Source organism: Balaenoptera acutorostrata, chromosome 8, assembly GCF_949987535.1.
Source record: "Balaenoptera acutorostrata chromosome 8, mBalAcu1.1, whole genome shotgun sequence".
NCBI lineage: Eukaryota > Metazoa > Chordata > Mammalia > Artiodactyla > Balaenopteridae > Balaenoptera > Balaenoptera acutorostrata.
Window position 1 is genome coordinate 2164522 of NC_080071.1, and position 14096 is coordinate 2178617.

The 14096-nt window shown below is 39.1% G+C and overlaps 1 protein-coding gene across 7 annotated transcripts in view; it reads left to right on the forward strand.

The window, feature by feature from the left end:
• Nucleotides 1-695: 695 nt before the first annotated feature.
• The window catches only part of SPOPL (speckle type BTB/POZ protein like), a 63419-nt gene continuing 50018 nt past the window's right edge, over nt 696-14096 (forward strand). For 6 of the 7 annotated variants that reach the window (XM_057551541.1, XM_057551540.1, XM_057551539.1 and 3 more), the window contains exon 1: nt 696-903. The gene's annotated coding sequence lies outside the window, so the exon portion shown is untranslated. Of the gene's footprint in view, nt 904-1380; nt 1505-14096 lie in introns of all 7 variants that reach the window. The other variant, XM_057551542.1, reaches the window with a different exon arrangement.

Consider the following 14096-nt stretch of genomic DNA (forward strand, 5'->3'; position numbering starts at 1 on the left):
CCTCGGGAGGCCGCCTGCTCTTCTGTGCTTCACAAGCATCCTCAGCCGCCCCTCGGCGGACCCCTCCCCTCCTAAGCCTGAGATTTCAGGTTCATCTCCAACCGAAAACCGCTCCACCGTGGCACTTCATTTGTCTACCACACTGCTGTCTTTATCTGTATCCCTCTTCGGAGACTGTACACTGCTGTTTTGTTTGGGCAGTTCATATGGCTCTTGGCTCGCAACAGGAGCTCGGTACAAGTTGTACCTTGGCTTTCTAGCCTGGTACAGCCCTAAAGAAACCGTGCACAGAAACGGCAGTCGCCTCTCACCCGACGTGATCAATCAGACCAGTTAGGAGGAGCTATTCAGTGGGCTTTTTAGTTAAGGAAAGTTTAACGCTGGGCCGAGGAGGGGGGCGGGTGGGCGTCCCCACCAGGCGAGGTTCGGCCCGGGATGCGGAACCCGCCGGGCTGGGAACCCAGGGCCCGGCGCAAACGGCGGCGGCTACATTCAAACCCCGGCAGCGGATCCGACCCGGCCCGGAAGTGCCCGGCGCCGGAGGGAGGGAGGGAGGGAGGGAGGAAAGGCCTTGCGAGCAGACGCCGCCGCGCGCACGCGCCCTCGCGAGCTGGGGGCTGGAGTCGCAACTCGGAAGCCGGAGCCCAGACGGGCCCGGGGCGGGGGGTGGGGGGGGGAACCTGCGCGGGGGCGGGAGCGGCGGAGACGGCCGCCCCTGGCGGCGGGTTTGTTTATCCCGGGGAAGAAGTTTAGGAGCGGGAGATAGGGGAGGAGGGCGGGCCGGGGAGGAGGGATGCGGTTCGGCGGAGGCGGCCGCCACAGGGACTCGCCGCCATCACCTCAGCCGCCTCAGCCGGAGAGGAGCCGCCGCCGGGGCTGCCCGCCGCCGCCCCGCACGTCCGGGTAGGTGCCCCTCCCCCTCCGGGGTCCCGGCCGCTGGCTGCCCCCGTTTTTCCCGGGACTCACCTGCACTGAAACCCAGCGACCTCCTCCTCCCCCATTTCGGCGCCCCCATCGCTCTCGGTCCGGGACCCCCGCTCCTGAGGCGTGCCTTCCGCCCCCGCCCTTCAGCCCCACCTCCGCCCCCCGGACCTCCCTAACCTCGCGCGTCTCTACTTCCCCTGGGAATTACCCCCTCCCCCATTGATCTCCCAGCTTCCGTCTACCAGGATCCCCCCGACTTGCCTCCACAAGCCTTGCCTCTTTTTTCTTTATCATTCTCCCCCCTTTGTACCTGTAGACCTCCTCGCCCGCACCTTGATACCTTGTCCCTTCTTCCCACCTTGAGTACTGCCCAAAGCGAGAAACTGCACGCCACCCCCGCGTTCACGTCCATCCCTCCTTATCCCAAACGTATACGCCTGAAACTGTCCCCATTAGCCCTTTTTAGGGTGAATTCTCAGCTCTCCAGCCAGACCACTCGGTGCCTCCACCCCAGTGGGCATGCCCTCAACCTGCCTACCTCCAGGCACACATTGCCCTCTCATCCGTTCTCTCTCCCCAGGTACGTCAAGCTCACTCTGCAGTTCAGGGTCCACGTCCTGACTTACCCCTTTCTGCTCCCTTCTGCTGTCCTTTCCCCTTACAGTTCTTCTTGAATTGATGCATTTGTGTACTGAATCACAGAAAGGGGAGGAGATGGGTGGGATTTTCTCTCTCAAAGCAGTAGATCCAGTAGAAATAGGATTCACCTTCTGCCTAGCCCAACTTCTGGCATCTTTCTCTGTGAATAGTGCCATTCAGCCATACTTTTGAGGCTTCTGATGATTTGTATTTGAATACTCCTGGGCCTAGATTGTTTTATTATAGTACTCATCTTCCCAGTTTTTCCGTATAGCTGAACCTCCTGTTTCTTAGACTGGAAACTTAAGTAATAAAAGGTTCATACCTTGGAAAATTACATCTCTCCTGCCATAATGGGAAAGGTGGAATATTTCAAACTATCATTCTATTATTCTTGAGAGAAATGGTGCCTAGTGGTTAAGAGCTCAGACTCTGTAGCTGAACTGCCAGGATCTAAATCCCTACCTTTCTGTCTACCAGGTCTGGCCTTGGGCAAGTTATTTAATCTCTCTGTGCCTCAGTATTCTTACAGCTGTAGAATGGGGTTAGTGATGTACTTCATAAGATGGTGGTGATAATTGCATAACTTAATGCAGGTAAAATACAACAGTGCCTGGTAAGAGTTCAATAAATGTTCTTTATCATCATCTCTTAGCTTGACTTGGCTTGGCTATTGGTAGGATAATTTTGAGAGAGGAAGGGGGGAATGGAAAACTGTCTTTTTGCTCTTTTTTATTTAACACCTTTTTTGAGGTAGCTATGATTCATATTTTGTTACTGTATAAATTAGTTCCTTCTGGTGTGAAAAGTAGTTTTAGCTCCCTATTTTCAGGTAAGTTACCAGGCTACACGCAGTCCCATTTTCAGGTACCTGTTTGGAAATTTTAAATTTTTATCTTTGTTTTGAGAATAACTGAAGTTGAATTATGTAGCAGATTTATCATAGGGAAAAATGAGGATTTTGCCAATGAGAATTTTAGTACTACAATTAAATACTCAAACCTGGTTGGATACTTCACACCTACCTGTCCTTTATGTTGAATTGCTACTCAGGATAGAGCTTTGGCTTCATTCCAAAGACTGGTGGCTTTTCTCTTACTAACATGTTGTTTTAGTCACATGACCATGCCTTGATGTATCCAAAAGTTTACTCTTTAAAACCCTGACAATTTCTGTCATATTTGCTTACCTCCTGTGCATTATTATTTTCTTGATACATTTTTTAAACAACTCACAAAAAAATATCCAAATAGGTACTGTCAACTCAATGTTGTTATAAGTAGTAAAAGTTTGAAATCACAATTTGCTGTCCCAATTACACATAAAAATGTGTGCATATGGAACTATCAAAATAAAGTTGTTTGCCTGTGTATAGCTTAAAATCTTTTTTGTGTGTCACCAATGGAATGTTCATTAAACTTTGGGTAACACTGCCTTTGCTTATGCTATTCTCTGGCCTAGAATAACCTTTGCTCTTTCTCCTGCATATCCAAATTCTACTTATCTTTCACCTCTTACTATTTTCATAGTTCTTGCCAACATTGGTTTCTATTCCTTGGCTTTCCTACTGTCTGTATTCTGCATTTGGCTTTGAATAATACAGACTGCCCCAGTTCAAGAAAAATGACTCCCATAAAAAAAAAAAAATGACTCCCATAGAATCATACTTTTAAAGTTTGTAGAAACTTTGAAGGGGTGGAATAAAATTGATAATTAGTATCTGCTCTGTGCTGAGCACTATTCCTTTGGTTTTGTAAATATTCATTCTTTCCAAATATATTTAATGAGCACCTACTTCATGCCAGGTGTTGGGGATACACAAGAGCAGCCCTTCCCAACCGGGGTTCCAGTAAATATCAAGACCTAATGCTCTAAAGTATCCAGGGTATGTAATAACTACTCTCCTGTGCACCTAAAATGGTCCTATGTCCCATCCTTGAGAGAGAGAACTGAGGAAATAGTCACTTAACTCAGTTTCTGTAGGGTTTAAGTCTTTGAGAAAAGCTCCACCAGAGAATAATAACACAGGCTCTGCTTTTTTTGTAATTTATATCAGTGTGGCACTGGCAGACAATAAGCAAGTAAGAAGATAAAATTATAAGAGCACTGGTAATGTTAAAAACAATGATAATCGCTAATACTTATAAAGCACTATGCCAGCCACTCTTTCAAATGATTTATACATATTAACTTGTTTAAACCTCTCAACAATCCATTGAAGAAGGCTTTATTATATCTCCATTTCACAAATGAGAAACCTGAGAATTAGATTACTTAACTTCCACAAAATCACACAGCTAAGTAAGCAATGGAGCCAGACAATATGGTTGTAGAGACTATTACCCTTTGTTGCCTCTCAGACCTTCCAACCTTCCAAGTTTTTGCTGGTTACTTTAGACAAGACTCTTCACCTTTCTGAAAAATCTTTTTTTTTTTTTAAATCTCAACAGTGAGATTTCCCTGTCTTTTAGGTTGTTGAGGGGAGTAAAGAAGATTTAACTTTGTAAAACACCTGGTATACAGATGTATCCCAAGTCTTATATATGACTAGATATTGCAGGCATTTGCATTTCGGTGGTCCTGGTCACCATTTTGTTTCCTGACTTAGATTTATTCACTTAGCAAAAGTTTATTGAACATCTGATCTGTGCCAGGCACTTGCTAGGCTGTGGTGACACACGTTATGGAAAGAGTGTACCTGTATTCACGATGGCAAAACTCTGTTGGGGAATAGAGAAACTAAACGAATTATTACAAAAAGAATAATTACAGTTACGATAACTGCCACAAAGGAAAATTACTGTCAACAACAAAAGCTCACTAATGTATCAGAGAATGTTTGTCTGAAGAAATGACTTTCAGGCCGAAGTGTGAAGGATGAACTGGAGTTACCCAAGCGATGCTGGCGATTTCAGCTTTCTAGGACTGAAAAGTCCTGTGGAGACTGGACCTTAGCACATGAGGCTGGGTGATATGAAATGAGACTGGAGCAGATCACAGTGGTCAATTATTGCTAAGCTCTTTGTACTTAATCCTAAGAGCAGTGGGAAGCCACTGGAGAATGTTAAACAGCTGAGTAAGTTACTTAAATTTTTGTTTTAAAAACATCACTTGGCTGCTCTGTGGAGGACAGATTGGAGAGGCAAGTGTAAAAGCAAGGAGACGAGTTAGGCCAGGGCTCCTCAAACTTATCTGTGGCGAAGGACATGTTTTGTTTTGTTTTACTTTCTAGTTTGTGCTGGTACTTTAGTAATGAACAGTAAAATGGATGTTGTGGCAGTGTCTGTCAAATTGCTATAAAAATTTCTAAATGCTGCCTCTCAGTTTCTGTATTTACCTTGTCTCACACCAATAACAGTAGTTCATGGGTCAATATTGGTCCACAGCTCACACTTTGAGTAGAATTGAATTCACCTATTATAGTCATTTAGGCAAGAGATGATAGAATCTCGGTCCAGACTGGTGGTGATAGAGATAAAGCAGCTGGATTTGACAAATATTTGGGAAGTAAAGTTAATAGGATTTGGTGATGGATTTTATTTGAGGGTCTAGGGAGAGGAGAAGGCCGATTTCCAGGGTTAACGGTTCTTGTGCTTAACCTAGGGGGATATTGGGGGAGGAGCAGTTTTTTGTTAGTTTATGGAAACGGGGGGAGTATTGATCATAATTCAGTTGGGAATAATCAGTACATAGCTGATAATGGATGTTTTAGTGTGGAAGGTGGGGGATGAGATTGCCTAAGGAGAGAGTATAGAGAGAGAAGATAAAGGGACGTGGTCCCCTATGATTCTCCAACATTTAACATTGAGGAAAAGAAATGGAGCAAAGGAGACTGAGAAGATATAGCCAGAGGTTGGAGGAAAATTTCCTTAGCGTCACTGAAGTCAAGGCAATAGACTGAAAAAGGAGGGCGTGGCTAATCTGCTATGTTGATTGAAGCTGAGAAATCAATTAAGTTGGGAACTAAAGAGTACACATTGCATTTAGTGACAGGGAGAAAATTTTATGTCTCAGTCGTCAGTCCATCCATAAACTATTTGATGATTTTTGTTTTAATCTGCCAAAGCAACAATTCTAAATTTAGGGTAGAATTTTATCTGTAACATGAACCATGTCTTCCTTCCTGAGCTCAGACCCATGTTTCTATTTATCACCATCTGGGTGTTCTATAAGCATCTCAGACTCTACAACTCATTCATTCAGAACATACTCAAATAGAATATGTTTTTTAAATACTGTTTATCAGGCAGTAACTATTAGACTTTTAGGAATGCAATTAAACCTCAGAGTCTAGGGGCAATGGACAATTAAATATTGTTTAGTGTGATTAGTGCTGTCATAGCAGTTTATTCAGGTTGCCTTGTAAGCACAGAAAAGGAGCCTTAAGGAAGGCTTTCTAAGGAAAGTAGAGTGTTGGGCAGAGTGTTTCCGAAGGACAAGTGGAGAGATGGAAAGGGCAATGCAATGGTAGAGGAGTTTACTTTGAAAGCATTCAAGTTTGCTGCTTTGATTAATGTCATCACTACCCATTTAGTCACCAAACATGGAGATATCTTCAGACTGTCTTCAGGATTTAAAGATTTTCTTTGTTATTGTCCAAGGTGGTGTTTTGTTTTTGCTGGTTAGCTTTATATTTATTATATCTATACTTATGGAATCATTAAGTAATAGTAGAATGTAAATATTTTGGTTATGCTTTAATGATTTTTTTTTTCTGAATGGGAGAAATTTTATACATACAACTTTTTCTCAGATTTAGAGAATTAAAATGAAAGCCTTGGTAAGGATTGCTAAGAGTTTACTGCTAAACATCAGGTATATGGTCAATGAAGGTGCTTTTGGGCTCAGTGGAATAACACTCCCCTGATACCTTAAATGCTATTTTAGATAGTTGTCTAAATGTCCCTAGACTTAAGTCTTGCATCATAGTAGAACACAGTTCATCTTCAGGAATTACTTTATGAAGAATACTGTAGTTGGCAAAACCTTAATTGACAAGAAAATAGTGTATTAGAAGGGTAAATGATGTCAAAATGGATTTTAAAAACACAGTAAATAAAGGTTCTAGAAGACATCTGCTTTAAAATAACAGGAATATAGGGTCAATCAAAATTTTTGCTTCTGAAATACCTTCTTGAGTTTTTGTAGAAACATCGTTGTATTACTCTGATCTGCTAAGGCAGTCTTCCTTATATTTTATATTAAGAAAGTTGTAACTTAAAAATTTTGTTTTTATTAGTTCCTACTGGCTTTTGCTCTTGTCTTCTCCCTGGTTTTTTTTTTAAATCTTAATAAATTCTTGTACGACAACTATATATTTTTCATATATTATGGTTCTTCTAGGTATACTTTCCCAGACCTTTTGTTTATATGCATAAGTAGAATTCTTCTGATATTCTTCAGACTTGCCTACATGTTCTAAAGGACAGAATAATTCTTAGCATTAAATTCTGAATTATATAACTCTGTGAAACAGAACTTTACATACATAAAAAATAGCAGTTTTAAAAAAATTTGACCTACAAATATAAAATTGCATTACCTCAGACTTTGGTTGGGGTAGGTTGTTTATACACTTGAAGGGAAAGTAATATAGTAATAAAAATAATTAGGAGTAACAAATACAAAAGAAAGAGGTTTCACTCTGGTATTAGGTAATGCAAGATCTCAAAGGTTGTAGTGTAACTGAAAAGTAGTATGAGGCTTTTAAAATATTATATGAGATATGTTAAAAGAAGATACTGTTGTTTCCTGTTTTGGTATGTTTTCTGAAGCAAATTTCACAGTTTTTCCTTGTGAAAATGCATTTTAATCCTCTCCCCTCTGCCCCATCAAAATTAAGTGATTTTTAAGGTAAAACGTGCTCAAGGTGGTTTTTTTGTTGTTGTAATTTGGATGCAATTTTTGGTGTTTTAGTGGGAAATTACCCTGAAAGGTAGTTTTCATCCAATAAGACAAAAGCAAACCAAAGAAAAAAAAATTGAATATTAAGTCATCCTGAAATTACCAAGGCAAGTATTGACACAGGAGTATTTAAATGAATTGTATTTTATTTAATTAAATTTTTTTGGTGGCCACTCTTAGGATCAGTTTAAACCTTTGTTAACCAGTTATTTAACATGGTGGTTAAGTTCAGTATGTCCAGTTTTGTTAGAAAAGCTCAAGTAGGGCATGGGCACACACCAAGCATATTTGGTTATTTGCATTCAAAGTGCATTTTTTAAAAAGTGAAGATACTTTTTCATGTGAACATTTTATCAGTGGCATTTGAGAACTGGCTTGAATCAAGTGGTACTTGGGAGGTATCTTGAGTTATGCTTTACTGTTGATAATTTTTATTTTCTCAGGTGTCTCATTTTCACTGTTGTTTTGTCTGCCTGCCTTCTCCCCACCCAAAGCCCTTTATTTCTTCATCAGATTGTATAATGAAACCAGTTATTTTTCCCTAATAGGATATAACCAGGTTTAGTTGAACATGGGCCTGAGAAACTGACAACTTACTACAGGGTAAATGGAATTTCCTCATAGATCATTTTGGTTTAAAGGGAAAAAATGCCCTTTTTAAAGCATTTGTACCAGAGTTGTCAAGTACTTTAGATATTTTATCTCATTTACTTCTTATCACTAACCCATGAGGGTCATACCATAAGTTTTTGAATCGTACTTGCCTGCAATTACCAGATGCACCACTGCTTTATGTACTCCACAGAGAGAGCACTGTCAGTTAAAATTGCAAAATGCCATCAATTTTAGATATGTTAAAATATGAAAAAGAAATGGGTATCTTAGAATTTATTAACTGTGCCATTAGTGCTGCTTCATTTTATGGTTATCACCCAAGGTCTTCAAAATAACTAACCTCCCAACATCAAGTGAAGTCAGGATAAATTTAGTTTTGCTTAACTTCAGAGATCTCTGGGCAGTATAGCATAGAGGTTAATAGAGTGCATCCAGTCTGCTTTTTAATAGCTTTGTGACTTTAGGTAAGTTACTTAGCATCTCTGCTTCAGTGTTCTCATCTGTAAAATGGAAAGGATAACTGTACCTCCCTTGTAAGAGTTGTTACAAGAACCAAATGAGTTATATTTACATTTAGAATAGTGCTTTCCACATAAGTTGCTTTGTGTAAATGTCGGTTAATTAAAACAGTGATGCTATTTCTGATCTAAGATATATAAGTAGACGATGTGCTTAAAAGGAAGGGAAAAAGGGAACCATTAGAACCTTATCTAATGGTTCATTGGTGTTTTGTGCATACGATGGAGATTAAAGTATCTTATTAATTTGGCTTTTACGTTTAATATAAGATTGCAGTCTTGATGATTTTGATATCTAAATTCATAAAAATAATACCACTGTATAAAGGTTCAACTGAAATCCGCTTTCCTTTCATTTCTGTTATGACATATTTAGTCAGAATATTGACATGCTATGATAGATGTCTTAAAAATAACCTGTTATATACTTATGATTCCTGTCAAACTCATAAGAAATTCATTCAGAAATACTTTTAAAGGATTTCAATATTAAAGAACCATGTTTAAATTTTTGTTAAAACATCTGACTTCTTCATTTTGAAGTATATGGAGGAAAAGTAATACTGAGGCAGTTTTTATTTATTTTAATGGTTTTAATATGTACCTGATTCTGTTGCTTCATTTGAGATTTAAAATCTTGTCATTTACCCTGATATATAAGGCCTTCCTTTGAACTTCTTGATATTTCCCTTTTTTCCACTTTTGCCTTGTTTTAATTTTATTCTTTTTGTTTTGAGCTCATATCATTCATTTACTCCATAAATTGACCAACTGTTAAATGCTGGGTTCTGTGTTTACAGTGATGAATTGGAAATAACCCTTGACCTGTAAGACTCACTATTTGGGACTTTTTAATACTGTTTAGTCATTGAGTGCTTAGGCACAGTGCTGAAGACTTCATATATCTGCTCTTTTTGTTTCAATCCTCATAACTACCTTTCTAGGGTAGTTCATTACTTTAAAAATGTTTCCACTAAATAAATGGCAGAGAAGAGTGAACTCTTGGTAGATGGAAGGGTGGTGAAGATCTGAGTGTGGTCAAGGTAATGTGGAGGGGGAGAGCTTTGGTGTTAAAATTCTTTTCAGATTAGTGTTTTCTCTCCTAGAAAGGATATGACTCTTGCATTCTGTTACCCTAATATAGCCTTCTTTGTTTTAATATAAAAATGTATTAGATTAGCATGAGGGAAGATTTTAAAAAGTGTTCTGTCCCAATTTTAGGGTGGAGTTCGGAACATGGCTCTGGGAATAGGATTGTATTATAAACATTTAGGCATCAAGGTTGCTTATTTATTTATTAAATATTTATTTGCTTTTTTATTTTACATAAACTTTTATGGAGTATAACATACATTCAGAGACAGGCATGTAACATCATACAGCATCAACACCCTTGTGTATGGCTTCTTACATCAGTTTTTATGTGATCCATCTGTGTAGTGTGTAGTGGTAGCTTCTTCATTCTCATTCTGTTGTTTTCCATCCCATTGTATGACTATGTATATGTACCGTAATTTATCCATTTTACTGTTGATGAACATATAGGTTGTTTCCAGTTTTGAGTCGCAATGGATAGTGCCCCTTATAGAATGTTCTTGTATCAATACATATCTTTTGCTGCACATCTGTGCATATTGCTGTAGTAGAATTTTTTGGACCGTGTGTGCTTTTGTTCAGTTTTAGTATACATTACCCAGTGTTTTCCAAAGTGTCTTTTCAGTAATGAATGAGAGATTTATTTGTCCCACATACTCTGCAACGTTTGCTTGATATTGTTTCATTTATTTAGCTATTCTGGTGGGTGTAAAGTGGTATGGCTAGTTTTTCAAAATATACACGATTCCTTTCTTCACTCATACCCACGTACCCCTCCCATGTGCACACCAAGGGAAAGTGGAATAGAGACATGTATATTTTCATAAAACCCATCAAATGATTCTGGTTGCCTTGTCAGTTGATAAGATGCAGAATATAAAACAAATGTAAGTATAATTTAAGGAAAATGAGACTGTCATGAAAATTACAGCTTCACTGTATAGTTTACTGACTTTCTTACAAATGATGCATTTCTGTCTAACTATTGCTAAACATGGGACAGGTTTTAAGATTTTGCAAGCTGGTGAAAAGTTTTGTAGGCCCTTTTATTGAGTGAGTCTGCAACATTTCCCCAAAGCTCTAATTACACAATACTGGAATGCACTTGCTCTTACTTGACTGTCTACCCAGATTGTAGGTTGTGTTCATTCATTATTTTGTGAGGTTTTGCTACCCCTTAAATAGGGGAAGTGCTGTCTGCCCAGCAGAGTTGACTCAATTTTCAGAACTTGAAAGTTGAGCAAATTTTACCAAATGCCCACAGCATGCTACGTATTGTTTTAGACTTAATTTCTTGTTATTTATGGAGTTTTTCTTGTGTCACAGACAGCAGTGTTGCTACTAATTTTTTTTTTTTAATTATCGAATTGTGTAGTGAATACCAAGGATGTGAAAAATACTTTTGCCTGTGTATCTTTTTCAGGGTTAGGACTGTGGTTAGTCTCTTCTCATTCCCCAGTCAATGTAGATCATGTTAGAATCATATGTAGGGATGCACCATTCCTGTACCTTTTGTGAATCATAATTAGTTGTTGATTTCTTCTGTTTTAAGTCATACATACAGACTCATAACTGCAGATAAGCTCATAGTTTTCCCTTTTTAACATTGTCTTATGCCTTTTTAGAGCTAATATTTTAATATCTGACTTTATTTCTTACTGCTGCAAAGTACTGTTCGTGGGTAGCACAGCTGTTTGATAAATACTTGTGCTCTACATATTCATAAGTAGTTACTGATTATTGCTAGTCATAAGAATCTTGGGATTATTAGCTCATCATCAGAAGAGCTGAGATGGCATTCATGTACTTAAAGTGTTCTCTTGAGGTATAAGAACAACTCAGTTTATTTTTTTCCAAAGCATTTCCCTGAGAGGCAGGGCTGGTAGGTGGATGGCAGTAGCCTCCTTTTATTTAGTCTAGCTTGACCGTGCGTTACATTATTTCAGAAAAGACTGGATTAAAATCCAGGGTCTCCTAACACATTGCTCTTCATGGATCATTTTGCTTCATTTCTTTCTCTTTCAACTTTTCTCTCTTTCTTTCCTTTTTTTCCTCTTTTTTTCCCCTGTAAACTAAGCAACTATATGAAATGTTTTTCTTTAAGAAAGTGTGATTCCTTAAGGAGGATTAAGCCATTTTAATGGTTATAGACATGAAAGGTGTAATGATAGAGACATATAGATCCCTACAACCCTGTATCCTAAGGCATGCTCTTTTGCCCATTTCTTTCCCCTAGATTTTATCATTTAGAGTTCCCCAAAGTGGTAGTTCCTCTTATCTTTTTCAGTGATGGTGGGTTTTCCTGCTTTTGTCTAGGATAGTACTAGTTTATGTCTTTTGTCCCAGCATCTTGTCCAATTTAACATTTTAATGACTGTTTAATTTTTAATGAAATACTATTATTAATAGTTGCATTAAAATAAGCCTTAGTGGGTTTGGTAGAATTTTTATTTCCAGCTGCTGCCATGGTCTAGTCTAATGATAGGTGAGAGATGTGTAATAATGAGTTCTGCCTTTAACAGGTGGTAAAATCTGAAAGGAATCTTAAGTACACCTCTCTTTCCCTAACCCATCTCAGATACAGTGTAACCAGTGACAGTATCAAGGTGGGGATCTCCATGATTAGAAGTGGGTTGGGACATAAATGATTAGGGGTAACTAACTCCTCATGGTCTCAGGTGATGGTAAGAGATTTGATACCTCCGCCTTCATTGACTGCTTTGGGTACCAGCCTGTTCCATGTTCATGCAGCTTGCAAGATTCATGAAGTCACAAGGATAGCAATAAGTGGTGTCAGTGAGAAACTGTAGGTTATGTAAGCTGAATAGTGGTTGAGCAGTTCTGCCATAGAATGAGTAAGCAGCACTGTTTAGTAAAGCTTTGTGTGATGATGGAAGTGATCTATGATTCCCACTTTCCATTATGGTAGCCATTCGCCACTTGTGTATGTTGAGCACTGAAAATGAGTCTAGTACAACTAAGGAGCTGAATTTCTAGTTTAATTATTTCATCATTTGGTAAGACTTTTATTTTGCAACAAATCCTCTTGAAATCAATTAGTTAAAAACAGAAGTACGTATTTAATGAAAGTGTACACTTCAGAAGCTGTTATTCTGCTTTTTTAAAAGATTTTCTACACCATTGCTCAGCAACCCAAATAACAGAGCGTACAGTGGGTGGTTAGACTGATACAGAATGGATGGTTTACAGAATTGTTGTGATAAAAGAACAAAGGAGTGAAATGTTAAGCATGCTTACTAGAGAGTTTTTGAAGTGATGCACTGTGGGTTTTGAGTTTGATAAGGAAGGAAGGGAAGCCATAAGGGGGTAATGACTTAAGAAGAATGGTATGGACTCAGTGAAGTGTTGGTAATAAGAGCTGTTGGGGGATTAAATTGATGACAGAATAGGAATAAGTTCTGTTATTAAAATGATATATTCAAGTTTATTTCCATGGTTGGTCAAGCTATCCTAGGTAGTAAGTTCCAAGTCAGAATCTCTGAAAAAGATTGCTAAAATTTTAAGTGGGTGAGGTCATTCAGGAAGGTAAAAGAACTTTGATGCTGGTAGGAAAGAAGTCCACTGGAGTGCAGTCATCCAGGGTGGTGGCAGGAATAGTGAAGAAGACAATGGAGACAGTGGTTGAAGTCCTCCATAAAGGAGTCTAACTCAGAGAGGTGAGTAGGTGATTGCAAGAGAGAAGAATGTAAGAGAATTTTTTAAGAATGGACTCATGCAGTTGCCATACACTTTTGTTAGGTTGGAAAAGTAGTCTGGAAGCAACAGTGGTGAGTCAGAAGAACTCTTTAACTACTTCCAACTCCTTTTACTATGGGGTTCGCCAAAAAGTTCATTTGTTTTTTTCCATAAGATGACTCAAGTGGTGCTTAGTTGTCTTTAAGTTCATTCGAAACAATTTTGTTAGATTGTATTGTGACAGCTGTCATATCAGCGTGCATTAAAAAAAACTTACCAGGGCTTCCCTGGTGGCGCAGTGGTTGAGAATCTGCCTGCTAATGCAGGGGACGCGGGTTCGAGCCCTGGTCTGGGAAGATCCCACATGCCGCGGAGCAACTGGGCCCGTGAGCCACAGCTACTGAGCCTGTGCATCTGGAGCCTGTGCTCCGCAACAAGAGAGGCCGCGATAGTGAAGAGGCCCGCGCACCGCGATGAAGAGTGGCCCCCGCTTGCCGCAACTGGAGAAAGCCCTCGCACAGAAACGAAGACCCAACACAGCCAAAAATAAATATAAAAATAAATAAATAAATAAGACCCGGTGCAACCAAATAAATAAATAATTAATTTAAAAAAAAAAGGTTAGAAAAAAAACTTACCAAATTGGTGAATTTTTGTGTAGCCATTTTAATATTGAATATGGAAGAAAAACAACATTTTCGGCAT